General features: G+C 36.8%; 1 long non-coding RNA gene across 1 annotated transcript; it reads right to left on the bottom strand.

Moving 5' to 3' along the window:
- Nucleotides 1–2413: 2413 nt before the first annotated feature.
- LOC129022430 (uncharacterized) lies at nt 2414–18144 on the bottom strand. Its single transcript, XR_008496422.2, has 3 exons — nt 17457–18144; nt 9161–9304; nt 2414–8694 (listed from the first exon to the last, which is right to left on the bottom strand). It is a non-coding gene; the product is annotated as an uncharacterized LOC129022430 (long non-coding RNA).
- Nucleotides 18145–18881: the final 737 nt, after the last annotated feature.

Below are 18881 nucleotides of genomic sequence, written 5' to 3'. Positions count from 1 at the left end.
ATTACTTATGAAACCTTTTCAATTGAATCCAGACCTCAGAGAGCTTTCTTCTCTAAACGTATGCACTCACCTATTTTATAACCCCTCAATTACTGCCTTTGGATGTCTATTAATTTGCTCTCTTAAACTGGGTTTGTTTTTTTTTGTATATTCATGATTTATCTTCCTGGAAAAACAGTAAACATACTGAAAGAGAGTACTGTGTCATTCTTTTGTGACGATTATAGTATACCACATAAATCTGTGTACAAGGAATCCAGTAAAAGCATTTGAAGACAGAGATATACTTTATTTCAGGATATTATAGTCACTTCTGAAAAGTTGAATTTCACAGTCACAGTTCTCTGTAGTTTGTAATGTGAAATTTAAGAGGTCCATACTAAATGACACTTTTCATTAAGTGTCATAGTAAGTTGAATTGTGGCCCCAAAAGATATGTCTACCTGGAATCCCAGAATACAACCATATTTGGAATAAAAATGTGAGTTTCAAAGAGGAAGAAGTCATACAGAAAAAGAACAGCAGAAATCTTAATGAGGCCCCTTTGAGACTTAGCTGTGAGATATATCTGCATGGGATAAAACCCCATGAGAATAAGCAGAAATTGGCTGAGAGTTGTGAGGTGAGCAGTTTCCAGAGCTCACACAGGGCTGGGGATCCTTGGGTTTACTCCAGCCAGAGTGGAGCATCCTCACTGATCACTCTCAAAATTCAATAGTGATGTTAAAAAAAAAATCCATCTTTAGTAGTGGAGTTCGATTATACCTAGAATACGGGCTGCTGCAGCCGTATCCAAAAAAAAGTAAAAACAAACCTCAGAAAAGAGCAAGATGAAATGCAGGTGACTTAACTGCCTTCTAGAACAAAGGCGACACACTAGGTTTCAACAGAGGACAAAAATGACTACGACTGACCATCACCACAGTAAAATTCACACATCCAGCATCCAGTCAAAAATTATTAAACATGTTAAGAAATAGGAAAATGAGACACAGAATGAGGAGACAAACTAGGCAATAGAAACAGAACAATAAATGGTAGAGGTGATGGAATTAGAAGGCAAGGATATTAAAATAGCTGTTAGAGTGTTATTCAATTATGTAAAGAAAACATGATGTTAATAGAAGAAATTTAAAAAGAATAAACTAGATTATCTAGAAATAAAAACTAGAATATCTCGCACGGAAAATTCACCACACAGGATTAGACACTGCAGACAAAAACTCTTAGTAAACTTTACTGCAAAAGAAAATATTAGTGAACTTTTGAAGACTATCAATAAAAACCACCTAAAATGAAACACAGAGAGAAAAAGAGTGAAAAAAAATGAAATGCATTTCTGTGAGCTGTGAGATAACACTGAGCAGTGAGCAGTGTAAAGGCTGTATAATTTAAGGCCCAGGAAGAAGGGGTGGCAGAGTGAATATCTGCAGATAAAATGAACAATTTGTCCAACTTTAAGAAAAATTTAAATATACAAAATCACAATGAACCCTAAGCAGGACAAACACAAAGAAAAACACACTGAGTCCGCATGGGAAGAAATGTTAACAATATCAGAAATGAAAATAAGGGGGGACATGTCAATTTAAATTCTGCTAACATTAAAAGGACAAGAAGAGCACACCATAATCAGCTTTAAGCCAATACATTAGAAAAATTAAATTCAATGAACAAATTCCTTAAACGGAAAAAAAAAATACCCAGCTGACTCAAAAAGAAATAGAAATAGAAAATCTGAGTTAAAATCAATTTAAAATTCCAATTTAAAAATTGGAATTATAATTTTAAATGATTCCACAAAGAAATCCTCAGATCAGATGGCTTCACTGGTGAATTTATCACACTTTTAAGGAAAAATAATACCAGTCCTATGCAAACTGTTCCAGAAAATTATAGGAGAGTGGAACATTCTTTAATTCATTTCATGAGGCCAGCATTTCCCTGATTTAAAATGATATTACAAGAAAAGTATAGACAAATATTTCTCATGAATTTAGACACAAAATCCTGAACAAATATTAGCAAATTAATCCTGAAAATCTTTTAAAAAGGAATATATCATAACCCTATAGGGCTTTTCCAGGAATGCACTGTTTAACTTGAATATCGATCATTATAATTCACCACATTAACAGGATAAAGGAAAAGAACCATCAGACCATTCCAGAAAAAGCATTTGACAAAATTCCATTTTTGATAAAACATCTCAGTAAACTAGCGATAAAAAGGAACATTCTCAATCTGATGAAAGGCAGCTATAAAAACCTACAGTTAACATCACACTTAAAAGTGAAAGACTTTTCTCCTCAGCATTAAGAATAAGGGAAGAATCAGTGTTTAACACTCCTATTCAACATTGTACTGAAGTGCAATAAAGCAAAATTTAAAAAAAAGACATACAGATATGAGAAAAGGATGTAAAATTGTTTTAATTACCAAATGACATGATGATGTAAGTGGAAGCTTCTAAGAATTCCACATAAAACTATTGGAAAGAAGTGAATATAGAAGATTGCATAAGAAAAAATTAATACAAAGTTTGTTTTATTTCTATGTACTAACAATGAACAATGGGAGGTATTTACAATTACAGTCAAAACCATAACACACTTAGAATTTTACAAACTTCAAGATCTACACACTGAAAACTATAAAACATTTCTGAGAAGTCAAAGACCTAAATAAATGGAAGATGATACTATGTTCATCAATTAGAGTACTTAATATAAGTTATTAATTCTCACTAAATTGATTTATAGATTCCATACAATCCTGTTCAAAATCCCAGCAGGCTTTATTTTGGGGAGATATTGACAACCTAATTCCAAATGTTATAGGGAAATACAAAGGACCTAGAACAACCAAAACAACCTGATAAAAGGACAAAATTGAAATCCTTAAATTTGACTCCCATATTTCCAACAAATCTACAGTAATTAAGACAATGATATTGGTGTAAAGGAACACATAAAAATCAATGAAACAGAATAAATAGTTCAAAATAGACAATGCATATTTGGTAATTTGATTTTAGACATAATAATTTAAGCAAAATAATTCAATGGGTAAAAAAGGAGACTTTTTAATAAACGGTGCTAGAAAGAATTAGAAATATCTATAAATAATTAATAAGCAAACAAACACCCACTTTGACTTTAAACTATACAAGAAAATAACTCAGAATGAATCACAGACACAAGGGCGAAAGCTAAAATTATGAAACTCAGGATGAAAATATATTTTTTATTTTTACATAGCAACATTTTCATAGTTCAAAAAGTATCAATCATATCAGAAGAATGGATAAAATGAATATAAAATCTACTATTCAATAAACAGTATAAAAAGTAAAAACACAAGCCACAAACTTAGAAAAAAATATTTGATATATATGTATGTCTGATAAAAGAGTCATATTCAGAATATATAAAGGACTCTTATAACTCTGTAATAAAATGTAAAGCAATCCAAATGGGCAAGCTACTTAAACAGATATTTTACAAATGAAGATACACAAATGGCCTCTAAATACATGAAAAGATGCTTAACATAATTAGTCCCTAATAAGCATTAGGGAAATGCATATTAAAATCATAACGAGTACCATTATAAGCCTATTTAAATAGCTACAATTAAACTGAGTGACAATATCAAGTGTTTGTGGAGATATGAAACCACTAGGTCTATGATATATTGCTATACATTGTTGGGAGTGTAAAATGGTAAAATCACTTTGTAAAGCATTTTAAGCAGTTTCTTATAAGATTAAATATGCATTTTCTATGTGACCCTGCAATTTCATTCAAAACAAATGAAACATGCCTACACAAAAGCTTATACTTAAATGTTCATACTAACTTTTATTTTTAAAATCATAATAGTCCGTATCTTGAATGAACACAAATGTCTATGCCCAGTTGGGTGGATACAGACATTCTAGTATATTCATGTAATAGAATACTACTCACTGTGGTAGGCAGCTTCTAAACTAGCTCCTTCTGATCTCAGCCTCCTGGTATTCACTACATTGTGCAATCCCCTCCTGTTGAGTAATTTCTTTCTAATTAATAAAATATCTCATTGCTAAGGGGATGTCATTTCTGTAGCTATATTACTAGAGATTGTAGCCGACTCTCTCCCTTGCTGGTTTTGATGAAGTAAATTGCCACCTTGGGGAGGCCCACATGGCAACAAACTGAGGGTGAAATCTAGCTAATAGCTACCTAGTTATCTGAGGCCATCAATCCAACTACCCCAGAGCAACTGAATCCTGCCAACTGTTATGTTAAGTAAGGCTGGAAGCAGATCCATCCCAAGTTGACTTTCAGATGAGACCTCGGTCCTGACTGCTTCCTTGTTTACAGACTTGCCAACAACTTTAAATCAAAGAACTCACATAAACCATGCCCAAATTTCTGACCCACAGAAACTATGAGGTAATAAATATGTGTTGTCTTAAGACACTTAATTATTGTCAATTTGTTAGGAAGTAATAGATAACAAATACACCCACCAATATAAAGGAAAAATCTAATGATATATACAGTATATGTTTTCTCTTGGTGTGTAACAAATCACCACAAACTTAGCAGCTTCAAATAATGTCCACTTATTAATTCACTGCTTTACAGGTGAGAAATCTGAGCATGGCATAGCTGAGTTCTCTGCTCATATCTCACCAGGATGAATTTAAGGTATTGGCCAGGGCCATGATCTCATCTGCAGCTCAGGGTCCTCCTCTAAGGTCACGTGGCTATTGACAGAATTCAATTCCTTATGATGATAAGACTGAAGTCTCAGCTTTTTTGCTGGTTGTCAATTTAGAGGTAACCTTGTGTTCCCTATCATCTGGCTTTCTCTATCACATGGAAGTTTTCTTTTAAAAGCCGACAGAATTTTGTCTATGCTTCAAATATCTCTTAATTTTTTTCTAATGACTCACCTGCTTAGGTCACTCACTTAGCTCAAGTTCACCTGGGAAAATTTTTCTAACTTAAAATAAACTTATTAGGGACTTTAATTACACTTGAGAAATCCCTTTACAATATATTACACTAGATTAGTGTTCACTGGAAAACTGAGAGAAAATTATATATACCAGGAGGCAAGAATTTTAGGAACCATCTTAAAATTCTGTCTGCCATATCAACAGTATGGACAAATTTCAGAAATAGTGTGCTGAGAGAAACAAGCCAAAGTTAAAGAGGACACACTACATTATTTCATTGATTTGTATCTCTAGGAAAGACAAATATGATCCATGGTAATAAAAAGCAGATGAATTGTTGCCAGAATCCAGGGGTGGGGCATTGGCTGGAAAGAACACAAGAGACTATTCTGGAATGAGGGGATTATTATATATCTTGATATTGCTGCTGGTTATATATGCATATAAATTTGTCAGAACTCATCAAATTGTACACTTAAAATGTGTGCATTATTTATTATTATATATAATGTGTACCCCAATAAAGATCATTGAACATAAACAAAATCAGCCAGTCACATGACCTTTACCTTACTATCACCTTCTAAATGTTACACAAGAACATCTAATTGACCAAATCTAATCTCACCCAGGAATCTAGCTACAAAGTAGTTTAGCAAATGCAATTTTAGTTTTAGCATCCATGCTTCATAGTAAAGGAATGGATACTCAAAGGTAGATGGTACAGATGTTGAGCTAAGCCAGGTCCCTCAGTCCAAGGTATTTCTTCTCATTCCTTCAGTAAATTCAGTAGGTCAGAATGAATGAATCAAATATACATACACATATGTGCACACATGCATATACACACAGACACACACCTACACCCCCACCTTGGGCAAACATTATGCTTAAAGACAGTGAACTATAGTTCATAAAAAGAAACATAATATCATATATAATGATAGCTGAACATAATAGAGTTCTTCTTGTTAATATACACACTAGTTCTAATCCTCTTCTTATTATACCTCCTCTAAGCTAAGAGACAGCAGGCCTGATTTCTAGTCCTGAAATTCACTAACCAGAGCTATCACCTCTGTAGTTAAATCTCACTATAGAGATAATCGCCTCCTGTTTTAAAATTGTGTTCCAGTGTTGATACTTGGGGTTGGAACTTATTCTAGAATCATGTAATTCTTAATAGGAAAAAAAAAAAAACAGAGTTGTACCAAGATCTTGTAGAAATCTTTAAAATAATGAATTTCCATTTTGTTTTTGGATCAGCTACATTTATAGAGCAGGGATTTCTTCAGCGATCTCTATCTTAATAATGGGGTGGAGTAAGCAGGGCAGGAATCAAGGCCAAATATTCCTCTGGGATTAAACGAGGGGTGTTTTCTCTTCCAGTCACAAGCATGTGTACTTATTTATAAAAATAAAATAGAATATCAAATTAATGAAAATTTTTCAGCACATCTGGGAAGGATTTTCAGATGATGAGTTGCAGGAGCATACCACTTGAGAACCACTAACACAAGAAATTATATAAATAGGACAAACAGCAAGATTTAAGGAACCTATCCAATGTTCATTGATTGTGCTTCTGCAGTATGTTTCATACCAAGAAAGAAATAAAATTTAATTAAAACAATATTATGTGAGGGATGTGGCTTATATGATTTTTGCCAAACCTAGGCATACAAACTGTAGTTGCATTTATCAGTTGATGTCCACAGAAATTATAACTCTATCTAAGGCAACTTTCCTGGATTCTTTAACCCTAAGTTTCAGGAAAAACCAACAAAGAAACCAACAAAATGATCAGACACCATTTTTCATTCAGGAAAATCCCTTGTACCATGGGCTGAGATGGAATTGTTTCAGTAGAGTGGTTTTAGCTACACATGAGTTTTATTAGATTTGAAAAGTCATGCTCTACCATTTTCCTGGGAAGGAAAAAATGTATTATGACTGTGTTTAGTTCCAAGAAATCCCAACAATGAGTTAAATCAGTAAAAGACTTGTCTCTCGCAACAAGCTCATGAATAGGAAGATCAAGATTAGTACTGTAGCTCAAATGTCATCAAGGTCCAGATTTCTTCGGTATTACAATTGAGACCAACTTTAAAATATGGCTTTAATTTTCACAATTGCGGGATGATTATTCCTCCAGGCATCCATCTGGAAGGAAGGCAAAGGAACTAAGACAGGGGTCCCCAAACCCTGGGCTGCGAACCAGTACTGGTCTGTGGCCTGTTAGGAACTGGGCTGCACAGCAGGAGGTGAGCAGTGGAACCAGTGAGCATTACTGCCTGAGCTCTGCCTCCTGTCAGATCAGCAGTGGCATTAGATTCTCATAGGACCATGAACCCTATTGTGAACTGCACATGTAAGGGATCTATGAGAACTGAATGCTCCTTATGAGAACTGAATGCCTGATGATATCTAAGGTGAAACAGTTTCATCCCAAAACCATCCCCCGGCACCCTCCTGGTCCATGGAAAAAATTGTCTTCCACAAAACTGGTCTCTTGGTGCCAAAAAGGTTGGGGACCACTGAACTAAGGGACAAAGGCAGTGAGTTTATCTTTTGATAAAGCTTTCCTTGAAGGCCCAACCAGAGGCTTCCATCAATTTTACTGTTGGCCAGAATGGGGTGGCATGGGTACCTTTATTTGCACTGGAAGCTACCGAAGCAAGGTTTTTAACTTGATACACTTCTATTTAATTGACACAGACATTAAGTAAGAAAAGAGAGCCAGGCACGGTGGCTCATGCCTGTAATCCCAGCACTTTGAGAGGCCGAGGCAGGTGGATCACCTGAGGTCAGGAGTTCAAGACTAGCCTGGCCAACATAGCAAAACCTCATCTCTACTAAAAACACAAAAATTAGCTGGGCGTGGTGGCGAGAGCCTGTAATCCCAGCTACTAGGGAGGCTGAGGCATGAAAATTGCTCGAACCCAGGAGGCAGAGGATGTAGTAAGCCGTGATCATGCCATTGCACTCCAGCCTGGGGGACAGAGTGAGACTCTGTTCCAAAAAAAAAAGGAAAAAAAGAAAAGTGAAGTGGATATTGGAAAGGCATCAGGCAGTGTCTGCTATAGCTAGTGACTATCATAAACAAGATCTGCTATCCTGTCACAACCTTTTCCCACCTACTCTTCAAATTACATACACACACACACACACACACACACACACACACCACTTTATTCTGCTCACTTACATTCAATTTCTATAAATATCCTCAGTAGATTCATTTCATGAAAAGATAAACTTTTTTTTTTGAGGAATATAACAATATAGGTGCTATTTACCCAAGTTTCTATGTGTCTAAGTCAAGTACTGAGAAGTTCTGAGACTTCAATAATTTATTTAGTTAGGATTGAAATGAAATGAATTTCTGAGTGTCCTAACTAGCTTTGCAGACTTTTCCCAGAGTTGATCAAAGGTCAATGTTTAATTGAACGCATTTGAGTCAATGAACATTTGTTGAGCGTCAACAATCTGCCAGGTCTGTGCTAAAGTTACCAAGAAGAATAAGACTAAATGTTTCCCTTCGGGAGAAGCCGGTACAAAAACAACAGGGATGTAAACACATAACTACAATAGAGGCAGATATGAGCACAAGTTAGAGGGTGGCACGGTGGAAGAATAATTAATTCTACAGGGAGAGGAGAGCAGGAAAAACTTCTCTGAAGACATGGTATCCGAGTTGAATTAGTCCCCATGCTTGTTGATTCTAGTGCATTTTCCACAACCTACAAATGAAAATTAAAAAGTGGCACTAAGAAACATACTTACAATAATATTTTTAAATATATTTTTGAATAAGAATACAACCCAAAGTATGGATCTGGATTTTAATGAAATATCTGGACTACTGCTTTAGCTTACCCAGAATGCATTCTGTTATTTTCACAGTTTATTATAACTTCATAAATATAGAACATCTCACAATATGTTTGCGCCTACTGAAAAGCAAACAGCAAAGTATCTAATAATCCAGGAAATTGTTGTTTATAAAATATGCTAGACATTTTCATGATGATCTTCAGAAATATTTAAATTCTTATTTGTTTCCTATGCTCATTATTTGAAAATAAGAGAGATTAAATATTTTTAACTGTCTCTACCACAGGATCATGGTCTAAACTATAATTGTGTTGTGGCAGTATACTTGAATCTCTTGATGATCAAGCTACACATTCCTGAAGGTATACATACCCATTTCAGATTTTCATGGGGTGGAATTTCATGGCGGTCCTTAATGACTGTAAATTAGGATGTTTCCTTCTCTGTCAATGACTCATTATTTTCATCACCATCTTTAACTCAAGACACCTTCCCCAAAACTCAATTCTGTTCTGCCTAGAAAAATATACCAAAGTGTTTTCAAATATTCTATTCCTTTAATTCTCACAATATCCCCCAAAATGAGCCATTTTATGTGGGTTTCGTGAACCCAAGACATTTGGCTAAAGTCACAAATCTTGATTTTCCCCCTTAATTCCAGTTCTCTTTCCGATACTTCCCACAAGTCTTCACTAGGTCAGCAGGGGGCAGGGGGGTATACTGTCGGTACCCTGTATGGTACAGTCAATTTTGGTACAGTCAATTGACTGTATGCTACAGTTAATTTTTAATTGCTAACGTAGCAGGACAAGCCACAGACAAAACCCCTCAGACACCGAGTTAAAGAAGGAAGGGCTTTATTTGGCCGGGAGCTTCGGCAAGACTCACTTCTCCAACAACTGAGCTCCCCAAGTGAGCAATTCCTGTCCCTCTTAAGGGCTTACCACTCTAAGGGGGTCCACGTGAGAAAGTCATGATCGATTGAGCAAGCAGGGGGTACGTGACTGGAGGCTGCGTGCACTGGCAATTAGAACAGAACAGAACAGGACAGGGATTTTCACAGTGCTTTTCTATACAATGTCTGTAATCTGTAGATAACATAACCGATTAGGTCAGGGGTGGATCTTTAACTACCAGGCCCAGGGTGTGGCACTGGGCTGTGTGCTTGTGGATTTCATTTCTGCCTTTTAGTTTTTACTTCTTCTTTCTTTGGAGGCAGAAATTGGGCATAAGACGATGTGAAGGGTGGTCTCCCCCCTTACTAAAACAACAGGTGTTTTCTGTTATTTCACCTAAAAAGTAAGCAGTTCTACTAGGTATTCTCTAAAGTGATTTGCTGCTCAAATAATCTTCTACTCCATAAGCCTGCATTTGCTGAGCTTCCTTCTTCAACTAGGCTCCTCAGAAGTTCCTAATATATTTTTTTTCTTTTTTTTTTTTTGAGATGGAGTCTCACTCTGTCGCCCGGGCTGGAGTGCAGTGGTGCGATCTCGGCTCACTGCAAGCTCCGCCTCCCAGGTTCAAATCATTCTCCTGCCTCAGCCTCCTGAGTAGCTGGGACTACAGGCGCCCGCCACCACACCCGGCTAATTTTTTGTATTTTTAGTAGAGATGGGGTTTCACCGCGTTAGCCAGGATGGTCTCGATCTCCTGACCTTGTGATCCGCCCACCTCAGCGTCCCAAAGTGCTGGGATTACAGCTGTGCGCCACTGCACCTGGCCAAAAGTTCCTAATATTTTAAGTATAGTATGCATTTTAATAATCCAGGAGTCTTTATTAAGCACCTACTAATGTTTCCAGCACTCTACTAAGAAAAAGGCAGACAAGAAAACTTTCCGTTTCTGCCTTCTAGAATGATTACAGTTTATTTCACTGTTAATAGAAGCATCATAATGGCAGGGACTTAAGTAAACCCTGTGTTTTTGATGCCTAGAACAGTACCTGACGTTTAATAGTTTTTAAATAAGCAAATGCAGGTATACATGTAATATGTAAGTGAATTTTTAAGACCAGACACTACATGATGGGTATAACTGTGAAGAAGCAAATTTAGCCAGTATGCTATAGAGTGTAAAATTCTATACCCAGTCACCCAAAGATTATTCAAACAGGTATTAGGGACATTACTGGAACAACTAATAATTCCTGGCAGGCATCATAACCATAGTGGAGAAAAGCCATACCTCTTCTGGGCTGCTGTATAGCAAGAATTTTAACATGAGTTTTTAGCTATTTAAAAACTTTAGAACTTTTTTTTACAAACAATAATATGTGCTCACAGGCATGAAAGTAACAACAACACCTGAGACTGATCCATTTATAAACATGATAACATCTGAGTTAGTGGACTTAGAAGAGAATTAGGCCCTCAGAAAAGGAAAGTAAGAACTTCTAGTCAAATAAAAAGAGACTAGATTAGAAATAACAGAGACTATTATCTTAACTAAAATTGGTGTAGGTCCCTGGGCTTGGGTTAATGTGAACTAAACTAAATCTGATAGCATATCAATTAAAGTTATGTTAAGTTTGAGTACATACTGCAAGTTTTATAAGAACTGTTTGTTATTTTTATTTACCAGTATAGGTTTAATCATTCTCAACCAATTCTCTTTGTCTTCAAAATATGAGCCTTTATGTGTGTTCATAGAGACGGGATTTTAGTTTAGACAAACGTTGCCTTGCTATTAAGTGTGGGCATCTTTCTCAGGATGTTGCCTCAAAAGCTGTAGCATTAACTAAAATTTACTGAGCATTTTCCTTATTCAGGCAGAAAAAGAAACTGAGGCACAGAGGGTTTGCCCAAGGTCACATAATCAGCAAGTGGTGGGTTAGATCTGAACTCAGGAAGTCTGACTTTATAGCTGATGTCTGTCTTGGTCTACTGCTTGTGATGCAAATATAGTCAAAGTTCAATTTATACAAATGTGTTTTACCTTCATGATGAAATTTCTATAACATGAGTTTAATTCTAGAATGATATCCCCTTGTTATGTTATATGAACTATTTTGTATCTCACAATGGCATCAGTTGCCTGTCTAGGAAATACGATTTAAATACTAGTCTGAAATCAACAAGATGGTAAATCTAAGGGGTTGGGAGGGGGAGCAAGTATATGTGATAATTTTAAAACTCTACTCTGAAGAAGATATAATGGCAGTTGAAATAATAAAAATCCAGTTGGCTCGATCTTTTAATTTTCCAAGAAAACTATCAAGAAAAGTGAGAACCTGACAATAGACATCCACGCAGAGTGGGCATGAAACTGTAAAACTAAAAACCCGGTTAAATAGGATGAGCTCCCGAGAGAAGTAAAAACTCTAGTGAAATAGCAATTACAAAGGCATGAGGAAAGTATATTGGGGTAATGAGATAGAAGGTTTTAGGAGTCCTCAACCAAGATATTCTCCAGGCTTTGACCTTTCTTGTCAACTGTTTGAAAACTTTATCACGCAAGAGAATCACCTTGTTATTAAAATACAAATTGCTGGCCACCATCCCCAGATTTTCTGATTCAATGGGTCTGAGGTTTGGCCCAAAACTCTACATCACTAACAATTTCCCAGGTGACAATACTGCTGGTCCAGGGACCACACTTTCAGAATCACTGCTTTACAGTAATTGTTCCCAATGCATATACAACCATCAGAAGGAGTATTCTCTAAAATGTCTACATTGTCAAGATTATGCCTTTATGATTAGTGACAAAGTATACGCCAGAGAGAAAGGCTGGAGTTACTAAATCCACCTGAACAATTGCAGAAAAAAGCAAAAAAAAAAAAAAATCTACCCAAAAGCATGATCAACTCTAGGAGCAAAAAGCAATCTGTTTGTTGAGGACCCCTCAACCAACATATTAAAAGGATACTTAACTAGACTACAGACTCTGACCTCCTTGTTTACTCTTAGCTAACACTGTCATCAATAAACCAGTGAGAGAGAACCCACGCCATATTTACTGCAATTATAGGTAAAACCTATATATTAGTTATAATTACTTAGACTTTATCCCCTATGTAATGGTGAGTCCTGGAGACTTTTAAGCAGGAACATGATCTATTAGAGCTGAATCTTAGGAAATAAAAGTAAGTATCAATCAAGACTTCCCCAGTTGAAAATAATACTCAATTCAGACTAGCTTCAGCAAAATGAGAAGTATATTATCTCGGATACCAGGAGTAACTTAGAAAATTCAAAGTTTTATCTACATGCTCAAAAAATACTACCAAGAATTTGCCAAATTTTTCCATTGTTCCTGAGTCTGACTCTGATTTGCCATGCCTTTAGTCTACTGTCAGCCTGAACCAATCCCTATGGCCTGGGGGTTAAGCTACTCTCACTGACCAGAACAGGTCAAGTGCCCTCCTTTATAGCCAAGGGTAGGCCAGTTCCACCCAAACCATGTAGAGAAAAGTGAAAGTGCAGAGAGGTGGATTCCATAGGGAAAAGAGAAGAAGTGGTAAAAATAAGGGTTGCTAATGTCACAATTCTTGCGATAAACATGTTTAAGTCTGTGTGTTTAATCAACTTACCCCATGCTGATTTGACCGTGGACTCCTTATGAATGAACATTGTTACTGCATGGATTACAGTGTGGGACCTTGCTCGAGATATACTGATGTGCCATGAGATACTAACCTCTTAGTTTCAGGAAATTGGAAGGTTGAGTTGGTCAGAGCCACAGATCCAGTCACCTTGGAACATGAGCAGCCCTGCCCACAGTCCCAATTCTCCTCTAGTTTACCCTGTGTCTTAGTCTGTTCAGATTGCTATACCATAGACTGAGTGGCTTAAAAACAACACAATATTTTTCTCCTAGTTCTGGAGGTTGGAAAGTCCAATATCAAGGGACTATAGATTCCAAGTTTCGTGAGGGCCCACTTCTTTATAAATAGCTGTCTTCTCACTGAAATATCACATGGCAGAAGGAGCAAGGAGTCTCTTTTAGGCCTCCTTTATAAGGGCACTTACTGCATTGGTGAGAGCTCCACCAGTATGATTAAACTGCCTTCCAAAGGCCCCACCTTCTCATCCCATTACCTTGGGGGTTATCTTTACCACCAAGGGGATACAAAAATATTCAGACTATAGCACCCCAGGATCACACAGTTATCTTTTTGGTTTTTCATATGTCTAGACATGAAAGAGTTTGGAAAACATTGCTCTAGCAAACAAAGTAACACAGGCCACGTATTTTCCAATTACTCCTATAATTATCCCAGTGGAAAGAGCTTCTTGGTATTTCAAAGTCAAAATCATGTGTACACAACTAGCAGCCTTAACTGTTATGCTGTTACCCAAGTGAGGTAGATAATCAATCTCTTATAAAAGGGGGCTTACACTCTCTCAAAAGGTGAAGGAGAAAAAGGAACATGAATAGAGATGACATAGACAGGATAACAGGTCTCCCTCCCTACGCGTCGGCTCAAGTACTTGAGTGATTGAGAGCTGCTTGTTTCTATTTTGCATACAACTTGCTTGAGGTCAAGTTTCAATGGCTACCAAAGGCTTGCCAGACACCACCTTCAAAACAGGCCTAAACAGAGGTTCCTCCAAAGTAGTTATGCCAGCCTTCACAACAGTAACTCAGAAATAATTCTTTCCTTGAAAAACCCATGCTAAAGATGATAAGAACCCTACTCCTTTCAATCCTCTATTATGAACAGTGCTGGGAATAAATGCTCTGGGACTGAATTTGATGTAGTTATGGTGCAATTGTTTAGTTAGTTTCAAGGACATGGATTTAACTAAAGCTCAGAAATCAGCTTGTCATCTCCCCCCGGCTCACAAAAGCCTGAGCAGAATATATCATACACTGGTTTGAGACAATTCTGGCAAGAGTCCAGAGAGAAAATATTGCATGCCAGCTTCATGCTCAGTTATCTGGTGTTTCAATCAAAATTCTCTGAATTAAAAAAAAAAAAAAAAAAAGGAGGGGACTCATAAAATGATAACCAACACCGCATTTAGAAGAAATTTTAGCTTTCAAGAGCTTCATTGCGGAATCACACAAAAATGATTTTAAAAGCCAAGTCTGGGAGTGAGACATACAGTTCTGGGTCTTCAACAAATTCTGACAAGATTTCACACACTGTCAGAGAGGTTCTTTTTTCTTGCCCAGCTTCCCTGCAGTGGGAGAGGGGACAGAGCCAATGCCCCAACCTCCCTGCACTTGGGGAGCCACTTTGACCCAATTCCAGAAGCCCAAGGGCTGTCCTTAATTAGCATTGTAATTTATATTGCACAATTATGCAAATTGGGTACATAAACAAAATTATCCTTTCAGTTTGGCTTTGCTACCCGAGAAATGCAAAGCCAGTTAAAGATAAGAATAAAGAAAACAGAATACATTTGCTTTAATGCAATGCACCATTTCCTAATTTATCCTTTCTTTTGTTTTACTCTTTCACCTTGCACTTGAGGTTTTTAAAAATTTTTATTTTCCCTTATTTGTTTTTTTTTCTTCATTTTATGCTTTTCTCCCCTTTATATATACTTGGCTCTTTTTCCTTGAGAAATTTTCCATCTTATTAATTCTCCTGCAGCAATTCATAACTCTTTGGGGGCATTCTTTTGTTTTTTGATATGACTACTACCTGACGGTATATAGTTTCCCTTTTTTTTTCCTCCCAGATTCTCTCCTTTCTACTGGCATCTTTTTCCATTTTACTCAATTTACCTCAGTTAGGCTGACTTGCTTTTATACCTGTGTGATGCTCCTTGCCAGATATCTAGCAAATGCCCCCAGGATCCAATCATTTTTTTCCTAAGAAAGCTGAAAAGAAGCATGGCAAATAACAGAGCTTGGAAGATGGAAACTTTAAAATACAAAGCCCAGTGAAATCTACCTGGAAGCCAATGGTTAGAGGCAAGAGACAGTGATTCAAATAGGTGTTAACCATCAGGTGATCAATCAATGATCAGCATAGCAAAGATCACTTTCCAACGTTGGAAAGTTATGCATATTTCAATGAGCTAGCCCTTTTAAACAGCCTTAAAATTGCATGAAAAATAAGAAAATTTAAGATATTGAAAACTGGTAGAAAATAAAACCTAGATAAAGCTGGTTTTGGAAGAACAGTGGCTACTGTGATTGACAATGGGGAGACTGACTGTTAAGGGGATTGACAACAGAATTACTTGAACAGAATTGTGAAGAGAATAGAATTGTCCATTGCTTTAATCTGCCCAGAACCACAGCTCCCATGGGAAATACTCCACCTCATTCTACAACCTTCTGGCTGCAACAAAAGCAGTCAAATTAAAACATAACCCAAGGGGTACCTAACCCAACTTGAGAAAATCATAGCATCCTCCCTTTGGCTATAACTTTTTCCACATGAATAACATTCAAATGCCTTGCAGAGCCTCCCATACATAATTTTAGTCCCTGTCTGCCTCCCTGCCTCTAACTTATTCCCTACATTTTTTCCCATTTGCTTACTAGGTTCTAGCCATCCTGGCTGTCTAATATTCTCAGCTCATTGCATTTGTACCTTTCATCCTCTCTGCCTGCCATCACCTTTCTTGATTTTTTGATGGCTGTTTTTTTGCTTGTCATCTGGGTCTCTATTCAGATGTTATCTCAGATAAATATTCTCTTATATATCCAACATTGACCTCCACTCCTCTCCCCCATCAATCATTTGCTATATATTACCTTGTTTTAATGTAGTACTATTTGAAATCAGCTTATGTATTTATGTATATGTATTTGCCTCGGATATTTATTATGTATTTTAACTTATTTATTCCCTGTCTCTCTCTATAGAATATAAGATCTTGTTTGTCTGGTTCACTGCTGGATTCACAGTACTAAAGACAGTGTCAGACATATAAAACATTCTCAAAATATTCTTGATTTAAGATAATGAATATATAATTGTTTTAGAATGGACAATGACCTAAACCTGGTCAAAGTTTTCCATCCCCACAATTAGTGTTGTTTGTGATTAGAAGAAAAAAAAAAAAAAAAAGATCAAGCAACTGTTTTTGGGCATTGAATATTTGGACTAAAAGATATAAAGCTCACGGTAACTACGTTTTCTACTAAGTGGCCTGAAGTAAGACAGTGGGGGGTAGTGCGGGGGTGGAGGGAACTAGTGGAGTGTGGTGGAAGGGGGTCAGGTGGCTGGGGCAGAGGTGGAAACTAAGTTTGGTCCATCTTTATTCCCTGGATTCTGATATTCCTGAGGCCCAGCTGCATTCCTGTACTTGGTTTCTATGAAACCACTCATGGAAAAGGGGAAGTACCCTAAGGGTACCCTCTATGATTTCTGCTTTTTCTTAAACTAATAAAAATTGGGTTTTAACCTTTTGCAATCCATAAAAGTAACATATAACAACATGAAACAACATTATAACATTATGATTATGAAGTTAAAATCGAGGACAAAATTAGAATTTGAATCAAGATTCTGCTATTTATTAATCTGTGTCATGGAGGACCAATTTATTAATTTATTAATCTCTTCAAAGTTTATCTTCTTTATTTAAAAAAGAGCAATAATAGAACCTATCTGATAAAGGCATTAGAAGGGTCAAATGTAATTATATATGCAGAGTTCTTAAAATGCCTGAATAGATAGTAAGAACTTAGTTATGGATTTTTAATGTTTATAGCCTGGCCAAACAGTGAAAGTCTGTTTAAATTGGTATTTCAGACCTACCCTCATTGATGTGTCTTATTTTCTGTGGTACATTCTTTCATGCGCGTCCCTGTGAAGAGACAACCAAACAGGCTTTGTGTGAGCAATAAAGCTTTTAATCACCTGGGTGCAGGTGGGCTGAGTCCAAAAAGAGAGCGAAGGGAGATAGGGGTGGGGCCGTTTTATAGGATTTGGGTAGGTAAAGGAAAAAGGGGGGTTGTTCTCTGGCAGGCAGGAGTGGGGGTCACAAGGTGCTCAGTAGGTGAGCTTTTGAGCCAGGATGAGCCAGGAGAAGGAATTTCACAAGATAATGCCATCAGTTAAGGTAGGAACAGGCCATTTTCATTTCTTTTGTGGTGGAATGTCATCAGTTAAGGCAGGAACTGGCCATCTGGATGTGTACCTGCAGGTCACAGGGGATATGATGGCTTAGCTTGGGCTCAGAGGCCTGACACATTCTGCATTCCCATTTAGTTCAGAATATTTCCTAGACCCCCGTTATGATTAATATGTATTGAGAGTTGGGCTTTATACTTTATTCCATGAAAATTTATGCACATCTCCTTTTTTGATGTATCATTGTTTGTTAGATGTCCACAATAGGGCATTTGTGAATAAACAAAATACTTGGTGCTATAAAATTGGGGACATGATGATATGGATTGATTCTCCTCAAGTGTAGCTTGGTGAGTGCCAGGCAGTTATCCCATTCTCTGAAGAGAAGAGTAAATTCACAAGTTGAGATCCTGAAAAACAAATAGCCGAAGGTTACCCCTCCTACTGCTCTTGGTAATGGTCTTCATCGCCTATTCTAAAATGTAAGTTGTTACAATAAGAACAGAGAGCTGTACATGAACATGAACCTGGAGAGGGGCTTGGACTAGATCAACCTTTGTGGATTGGGTTTGAGATACCACTTTTCTGCTCCATGGTAAAGGCCTGTAGCCTAATGTCTAGTCTGCAAAAATTCTGTAAGTGAGCTCCACTCTTACCACATTAATAAGCTAAATGTGTCACAACAACGGGGTATGGTGGTGGGGGTATTTGTGGGGAAGAGGCATGTCCCAAGACCAGTTAGACTAAAATCCAAGGAGTAATGAAGGATAGGATAAGCAAATGTAGCAGGGAGCAAAACACATTTTTTTAGCTAACATGTATTTCCTAAAAATGTAAAAAGTTTTAAAAATGTAATTTTATAAAATGAAGTCTAAAGTATACAAGTAAAACATTTCTAAAATCTACATGAAATTTAACAATATTGATTCTAAAATTGTTGATATGTTTTAATATGTTCCCTCTCCTTAGCCAGAATTGTAAATCAGATTTTGGTTAGTGACAGAATAGGATCTCTAGTGGGCTTGCAATTGCCAGGCAAGGCTTAGGAGGAGATAATGGGGAAGGGGGAAAAAATGCAACACAAAAAGACTAAGTATTTTTTAGTATAGT

The sequence above is a fragment of the Pongo pygmaeus genome, chromosome 22 (genome assembly GCF_028885625.2).
Source record: "Pongo pygmaeus isolate AG05252 chromosome 22, NHGRI_mPonPyg2-v2.0_pri, whole genome shotgun sequence".
NCBI lineage: Eukaryota > Metazoa > Chordata > Mammalia > Primates > Hominidae > Pongo > Pongo pygmaeus.
Note: the sequence above shows the minus strand (reverse complement) of the source record. Positions and strands in the feature narration are given on the sequence as shown.